At 41.6% G+C, this 7,956-nt stretch overlaps 1 non-coding gene across 1 annotated transcript; it reads left to right on the top strand.

Moving 5' to 3' along the window:
- The first annotated feature begins 5,298 nt into the window (after positions 1-5,298).
- On the top strand, positions 5,299-5,407 carry LOC136170060 (U6 spliceosomal RNA). Its single transcript, XR_010663518.1, has one exon. It is a non-coding gene; the product is annotated as a U6 spliceosomal RNA (small nuclear RNA).
- Positions 5,408-7,956: the final 2,549 nt, after the last annotated feature.

Genomic DNA, 7,956 nt, shown 5'->3' with positions numbered 1-7,956 from the left:
CAGCCCGCCAGGTTCCTCCGTCAATGGGATTCTCCAGGCAAGAATACTGGAGTGGGTTGCTGTGCCCTCCGCAAGGGAATCTTCGCCACCCAGGGATTGAACCCAGGTCTCCCGCATTGCGGGCGGGTTCTTTACCAGCTGAGCCACCAGGGAAGCCCGTGAATACTGGAGTGGGTAGCCCATCCCTTCTCCAGGGGATCTTTCCAACCCAGTAATGGAACCGGGGTCTCCTGCATTGCAGGCGGATTCTTCATCAGCCCAACTTTGCATGCACACAACTGTTTTTAGTCCTTTATAGTTTGTTTGTATTTTGTTGTTCAAAGAGATGTTTACCAGGTGCAAGCATTGCAGCCAAGGGTCTCAGGTCTCAGGTTCCAGACTGTGTCAAAGTTACTGCCAACACTGAATTAAGGACTACTGAACCCTTGTTCCTAAGGGAAATACAGAGTTAGATTCCCCGGAACCACTGATCACAACGTTAGTCACTAAAGCAATATATAACCTTGTTTTATATATTGATTTATATTTGTTTAAAGACACTTTATTTACTATATATTTTTGATTCAGTAACATTGAATTCATGACCAATAGCACTGTAATTCATACCAAAGTGAAGCATAAAAACAAACGTGTTTTCTCCATAAGGCACATTACAGACTCTAGGAACAACAGACAGCGTTTCAGCACTACCTTTGGAGGTCATTTTAAACAGCAAAATAAAAAAAAAAAAAGAAAAGCACAAGAGTTATTTTTGGAACTTGGCACTAACTAGGCTGTGAAGAGGACACTTGTTTATGGTGTGAAAGCTGAAAAAGAAGGCAGCACTTTGCTTTTTTAGACCTCACCTGGGGACATTCATGATGGGAAACCAGATTTTTCACCCCTCTGTACATGTCCATGAATGAGGACAAAAGCACTGCATATATTGATTTTGGAGGTACAGAGCTATTTTAGCCAGTAGGAAAATTCACAAATACATAATCCATGAATAATGATGATCAAATACATTTCCATTTTATACTGTCCTACTTTTAACTGTAGTCTCAATTTGGCAGCTGATTAACTTTACTGACTGATAGTTTCTTGTATGTGTTATCTCCATAATGAGGTTGTAAGTGCCTTGTGAGCAAGGGCCATGACTCATTATTTTCAAAATATACCCTACCTGGTGCTATGATAATTACACAATAGGTTGTGGATAGAATTTTTTTGAATGAATGGTTAATAGTGGACCAGAAATAAAGGTTTACAAATTAACAGAACCTTTTCTCTCGAATATACTCTGTAACCTCTGGTTTGTGATTTGTAAGGAGGAATGTAGCACTTTAAAATAAGCAACATCCCCAGGGACTCCTCTGGAGATATTCTTCCACAGGAAAATAAATCAGCCAGTGTTGTTGTTTAGTCTCACAATCGCATCCTACTCTTTGGGACCCCAAGTTCCTCGGTCCATGGGATTTCCCAGGCAAGACTACGGGAGTAGGTTGCCATTTCCTCCTCCAGGGGATCCTTCCAATCCAGGGATCAAACCCGAGCCTCCTGCATTGGCAAGTGAACCAGTAGGTCTCACAAGAAAAGAAAAGAAGCAACAGAGATTAATGAATATCCTTTCAATGGGGCTGAAATTTGGAGGATTATCTGATCCTAAAAGATAGTCATGTTTACCTTGGATTAAACTATTTTAGAATTTTGTAGATATTAACTTGTAGAGAACTGATGGTAATGCAAATAATTGTTGCCTGTGAAGATGTGAACAAATTCTATCCAATGGAGGGAAAACTCTCCTCTGTAGATAAACCAGTTTTGCATCCATTTGTAAATTCAATATTTACATTGTAAATTGTAATTGTAATATTCCTGTTCTGTAAAATGTTTACTTTTTGGATTCTTCTTGAACAAATTGTAACATATCTTTGGTTCCCTTATTAATAAGTTAAATAAAATCATTTTATATTGGGACCTGGGACCTTTTGCTGCAGTGCTTGTATGTGGGCAAACAAAAGATAAAGAAACTCTAAGGGACTAAAAATAACTGCGTGCATGGCTACTTGGGACAAATTATGAACAAAAGACACAAAAAGACCAAAACCCCCAGCAAAATAAGGGTGCTGGGAGCGAACGCAGGGTACTGTGCATACACTCTGCATAGAGAACTACCAAGGGGGTGGACAGACCAACTAAGCCACTCCCCTGACCCAACCCCTGGACCCATCCCTGTTCTGTGCTTAGTTGCCCAGTCCTGTCCAACTCTTTGCAAGCCCATGGACTGCAGCCCAGCAGGCTTCTCTGTCCTTGGGGATTCTCCAAGCAGGAATACTGGAGTGGGTTGCCATGCCCTCTGCCAGGGTATCTTCCCAATCCAAGGATCGAACCCAGGTCTCCCGCATTGGAGGCAAATTCTTTACCATTTGAGCCACCAGGGAAGCCCATCCCTACTCTTACCCCATAGAAGGAACCAACTAACCCCGCCTCAAGGAGTGAGCAAGGGAAACAGTTGCTTGTTCTTGCTCCCTCCTGCTGCAGCAAGATTCCCAGTAAACCCTTGCTTGAATTTCTTGTGTGACTTTTTATCAATTTCTATTGATTAGGGAGGCCAAGAACCCTGACAGGTAACAATATGATTTTATATTTTGTGTGTATGTGTGTGAATTATCCTTTCAAGAGTCTGCTGTTCCCACTGAGATGCCCAATGAATTCATCTGATGAGCAGATGAACTTCACCATCAGAGAAGTACACCTCATAGATAGCTAAATCCAGGTATTTCTTTTCTTCTTCCCTGAGGTGAATCTGAAACACAATAGAATTCTTCAGGTCCTCTGTTTTCCTCACAGAAATATTCTCCATCAGTTTTTTACAGTTTTTATGTGATCAGTAAATTATTCCCCTCTTGTGGCAGCAAGGATCAAGAATTTGGTTGTATGGTGGGCTCTGTAAAAAGATTAATGATTTATAGAGATCTATTATCTGTTGTGGAGAAGGCAATGGCAACCCACTCCAGTACTCTTGCCTGGAAAATCCCATGGATGGAGGAGCCTGGTGGGCTGCAGTCCATGGAGTGGCAAAGAGTTGGACACAACTGAGCGACTTCACTTTCACTTTCCACTTTCATGCATTGGAGAAGGAAGTGGCAACCCACTCCAGTGTTCTTGCCTGGAGAATCCCAGGTACGGGAGCCTGGTGGGCTGCCGTCTATGGCGTTGCACAGAGTCGGACACGACTGAAGCGACTTAGCAGCAGCAGCAGCCTTATCTGTTGAGTGACAGAGAGAAAATGTGGTTTCTTAGTTATGTTTTTCTTTTTGTCTATTTTGAGCTCAAGGATTCTGCATCTGGGCTTCCTTGGTGGCCCAGTGGTTGAGAATCCACCTGCCAATGCAGGGACACAGGACAAAGATTCGATCCCTGATCTAGAAAGTTCTCACGTGCTGAGGGCCAACTGCATCCGTGCACCACAACCACTGGGCCCACGCTCTAAAGCCTGAGAGCCACGGCTGCCGGGGCCCGAGTGCCTGGGGCCTGCGCTCCCGCACAAGAGAAGCCACTGCAGTGAGAAGCTAGTGCATCACAGCCACGGCGTAGCCCCCATTCTCTGCAACTGGAGAAAGGCCAAGTGCAGCAAAGAAGACCCAGCACACCCAGAAGTAAATAAATATATCTTTTTAAAAAAAATTCTCTCTCTGCTGGGTAGAATAGCTCTTTAATATCTAAACTTAGTGAGGTTCTACATTTCACACTTCTGTGTTTACTCTTCACCCGTAGCTGAAACTGTAGAATTTAAGTCATAAACTCTCCATATGCCTATATGTCTATGTGTCTGTTATTTCTAAAGACCTTTATCTCGCGTTATGTGAGTGTGAGATGTTTTGCATCTGGATAGGACTAATAAATTAAATTATAAAGTTTATTAAAGGAACTCTGTTCTGAATTGTTTATAAAGATAAAGAGGTACATAAATTTTCACTTCCCCAAATTATCTGAAAACAAAGAAATAGACATATGTGGGTTGTTTTTTTTTTCCGCTGCATTGAGAGGCTTGCAGGATCTTAGTTCCCCCAACTGGGACCTGGGACCCTTTGCTGCGATGCTGTGAAACTTGCACTTGGCCACATGCCTCCCAGAGTAACAAAATACAAGCTATGTGGGACTACAAATAACTGTGTGCATGCCTAGTTGGGGCAAATTCTAGACCAAAAGATACAAAGACAAACAAACAAAAAAACCCAACTGCCATTTCTCAAGAGCCAAGAGCAAAAAACCGGGTGTTAGGAAAAAAAGCAGGGTACTGGGCATGCCCCCTACACAAACACCACAAATCCATGGGCAAACTACCTGAACCACCCTTCAGTCCAACCCCTGGACACACACACCCCAGGCCTCCCTCCCTGGGGAGCAAGCAAAGAAAACTGTAACTTATTTTCCCTCCCTCCTGCAGCCCCAGTAAAGCCTTGCCTGGCCTCTAGGCAATTTCTATTGTCTGGGGAAGGCCAAGATCATTAGCTGAGACCTGACCAGTGATCCAACCCTTGCCTCCTGCAGTGGAAGCTTGAAGTCCTAACCACCAGACTGCTAGGAACTTCCCAACATAGTTTAAATGTGATATACTTAAGAGAAATATATATTTTTCTTGAAAAAATTAACTCAGAAATGTTTTAAGAATCCAAGTTCAAATAATTAAGATCAGTCTCTAAGTGAAGAAGTCATTGCATTTTTGAAGTAGTTTAATGGTAATAAGAAATGGGTGGGGTGAGACACTGATTGATATCTCAAAATGCATCTCATCATAATTGTATAGATAGCCAGGGGCTGAGGCAGTGAAGAAAGGTCAGGGACACCTCAACATTCAAGTTAAGAACCGCCTGCCAATGAAGGAGACATGAGTGACACAGGTTCAATCCCTGAGCTGGGGAGATCCCCTAAAAGAGGGCAACCCACTCAGTATTCTTGTCTGGAGAATCCCATGGACAGAGGAGCCTGGCAGGCTACAGTCCACAGGGTCTAAAAGAGTCAGACAGGACTGAAGCAACTTAGCACGTGGCCCATGACACTAAAGGGAAACCAAATATTTCAGACAAGTGCATATGGAGATTCATCTGCTACTAAGGGGACTGCTTAAAAGATCAGGAACTTGAATCAACTGGGCCAAGGTGTGGAGAGGTAATATGGCAATAAGTGTGTTAAACGTCTCCCAGAGGCTCTGATATTTGAAAGAAAAGTGCTTCAGAGCCCACATTTCTACAATACGAGGGCTCTCAAGAATTCTGTGCCCCCTGGAAAGAACTATTCTTTAAAGACAGGTGGGTGTTCTCGCTTCGGCAGCACATATACTAAAATTGGAATGATACATGGAAGATTAGCATGGCCCCTGTGCAAGGATGACACGCAAATTCATGAAGCATTCCATATTTTTATGGAAGCAACCTAGATGCCCATCAGCAGACAAATGGATAAGGAAGCTGTGGTACATATACACCATGAAATATTACTCAGCCATTAAAAAGAATGCATTTGAATCAGTTCTAATGAGATGGATGAAACTGGAGACCATTATACAGAGGGAAGTAAGCCAGAAAGATAAACAGCAATACAGTATACTAACACATATATATGGAATTTAAAAGATGGTAACGATAACCCTATATGCAAAACAGAAAAAGAGACACAGAGGTACAGAACAGACTTTTAGACTCTGTGAGAGAAGGCTAGGGTGGGATGTTCTGAGAGAACAGCATTGAAACAAGTATACTACCAACGGTGAAACAGATCACCAGCCCAGGTTGGATGCATGAGACAAGTGCTCAGGGCTGATGCACTGGGAAGACCCAGAGGGATGGGATGGGGAGGGAGGTGGGAGGGGGGGATCGGGATGGGGAGCACATGTAAATCCATGGCTGATTCATGTCAATGTATGGCAAAAACCACTACAATACTGTAAGGTAATTAGCCTCCAACTAATAAAAATAAATGGAAAAAAAAATTCACAATTGGCTACAAAAAATAAAATAAAGACGGATGGGTGAGGTTTTGCTTGTTTATTTATTTGTTTTTCTTGTATGGAGTTTATTTATTGATTTATTTTTGTCCATGCAGCACCACTTGTGGGATCTTAGTTCCCTGACCTAGGATTGAACCTGCATCCCTCCACAGTGAAAGCACAGAATCCATTTGGCCAGGGAATTCCCTGGATGGGTGAGTTTTTGAGTTTCTGTGTTTACTCTTGATCCATGGAAGTTGTTCCTGCTGCCAAAGGCTAAAGGAGGTAAGACTGCCTCTCTCTTCCACGGAACTGGCAGGGCTGATAATGGAGCAGGAAGGAGGGTGGAGAGGTACAGTGGCATGAAGGCAGAGACTGACTCTCCTGAAAAAGTCACTAGTGGAGGTGCTTAGCTGTGTGACACAGGTACAGAGAAATTCGCTGGGGAGTTTAGGGTTCTCCAGCTAGACACAGAGATGACTAGAGCTTTGGAAATGTGGTCAGAGATAAAATAACGCTCAAAATATGAATTTTGTAATGCTATTTGCAGCAACATGAATCAAACTAGAGACTGTCATACTCAGTGAAGTAGGTCAGACGGAGGAAGAAATACCATGTGATATTGCTTATATGTGAAATCTTAAAAACCGGTACAAATGAACTTGTTTACAAAACAGAAATGGAGTCACAGAAGTAAAGTAAGTTCATAGTTACCAGGAGGGAAGAGGGAAGAGGGATAAACTGGAAGATTGGGATTGATATATGCACGTTTCTATATATAAACTAGACAACTAAAAAGGACCTACTCTATAGCATAGGAAACTCCACTCAGTACTCCATAATGACCTGTATGGGAAAAGAATATGAAAAAGAGTGGACATATATATGTATAACTGATTCGCTTTGTATGTAGCAGAAACTAACACATTGTAAATCAACTATACTCCGATGAAAATTTTTTTAAAAAATATTTATTTTGAACAATAGCAAAAGACTTAGAAAGGTCTGAAAATTGTTTTCCAATACCTGAACAGAGGCTGACCATTTCAGCTGTCTAGTCTGAAATGTCCATACTGGATTAGCATACAAGTAGGGCTAGGATTATGATAGAAGAAAAATCTAGAATAGACTGGAAGAGAAACATTACATGTCTGGAAAAGGTCTTCAAGAATTTCCAGAGGACAGGAGGAATCTGAAATTAATACCATATTGGTCAAGGGGTGCAAACTTTCAATTATAAAATGAAAAAGTTCTGAGACCTAAAGTACACAGCATAGTGACTATAGTTAATGAAAATGATTACCTGAAATTTGCTAAGATAAGTAGATAAGTATTCTTACCATATGCACACAAAATGGTAATTAAGTGAAGAGATGGATAGGATATGTTAATTACCTAGTGATAGTCATTTCAAAATGTTTATATACATCAAAACATGTTTTATACCTTAATATATGTCAGGAAGCATTTAACAGGAGGCTTCCTGTGTGCTGTTTTGGATCTGGTATGAATCCTCTGTTCCTTATTAATTCCTGAATATTCAGGAATTAAGAGGAGAGGCAAGTCTCTCCTGGGACTGAGGAATCCAGACATTTCCTTCGTTGGTTTTTCAACATGGTGATAAGCACCCTCTTCCTTCTTATGAACCATATGGTAAAAGTGATTGTTTACAACTCTCTCTCTTTAATATGGATCGACTTATGTTTTATAAGTCTGGAATTTTAATCTTTATCTTTGCTGAAAATAACTACCTTGTAAGACAGTATATATGCCCACACCATGTTGATTAAAACACCTTTGTTCCATCAGAGCTTGGGTCCCTGTGTCTGTCTTTCTTTCTTTCTCTATTTCTCTCTTTCTCTCTCTCTCTCTCTTTCTCTCTATCTCTATTTCTGGCTGATTCCCTGGAACACGAAAGCTGGCTGCGTAACCCAAGGAATATTAGCCTCTTTCTTTCTTTCACTTTCTCATCGTCGACTCTGGAC

The sequence above is a fragment of the Muntiacus reevesi genome, chromosome 5, assembly GCF_963930625.1.
Source record: "Muntiacus reevesi chromosome 5, mMunRee1.1, whole genome shotgun sequence".
NCBI lineage: Eukaryota > Metazoa > Chordata > Mammalia > Artiodactyla > Cervidae > Muntiacus > Muntiacus reevesi.
Note: the sequence above shows the minus strand (reverse complement) of the source record. Positions and strands in the feature narration are given on the sequence as shown.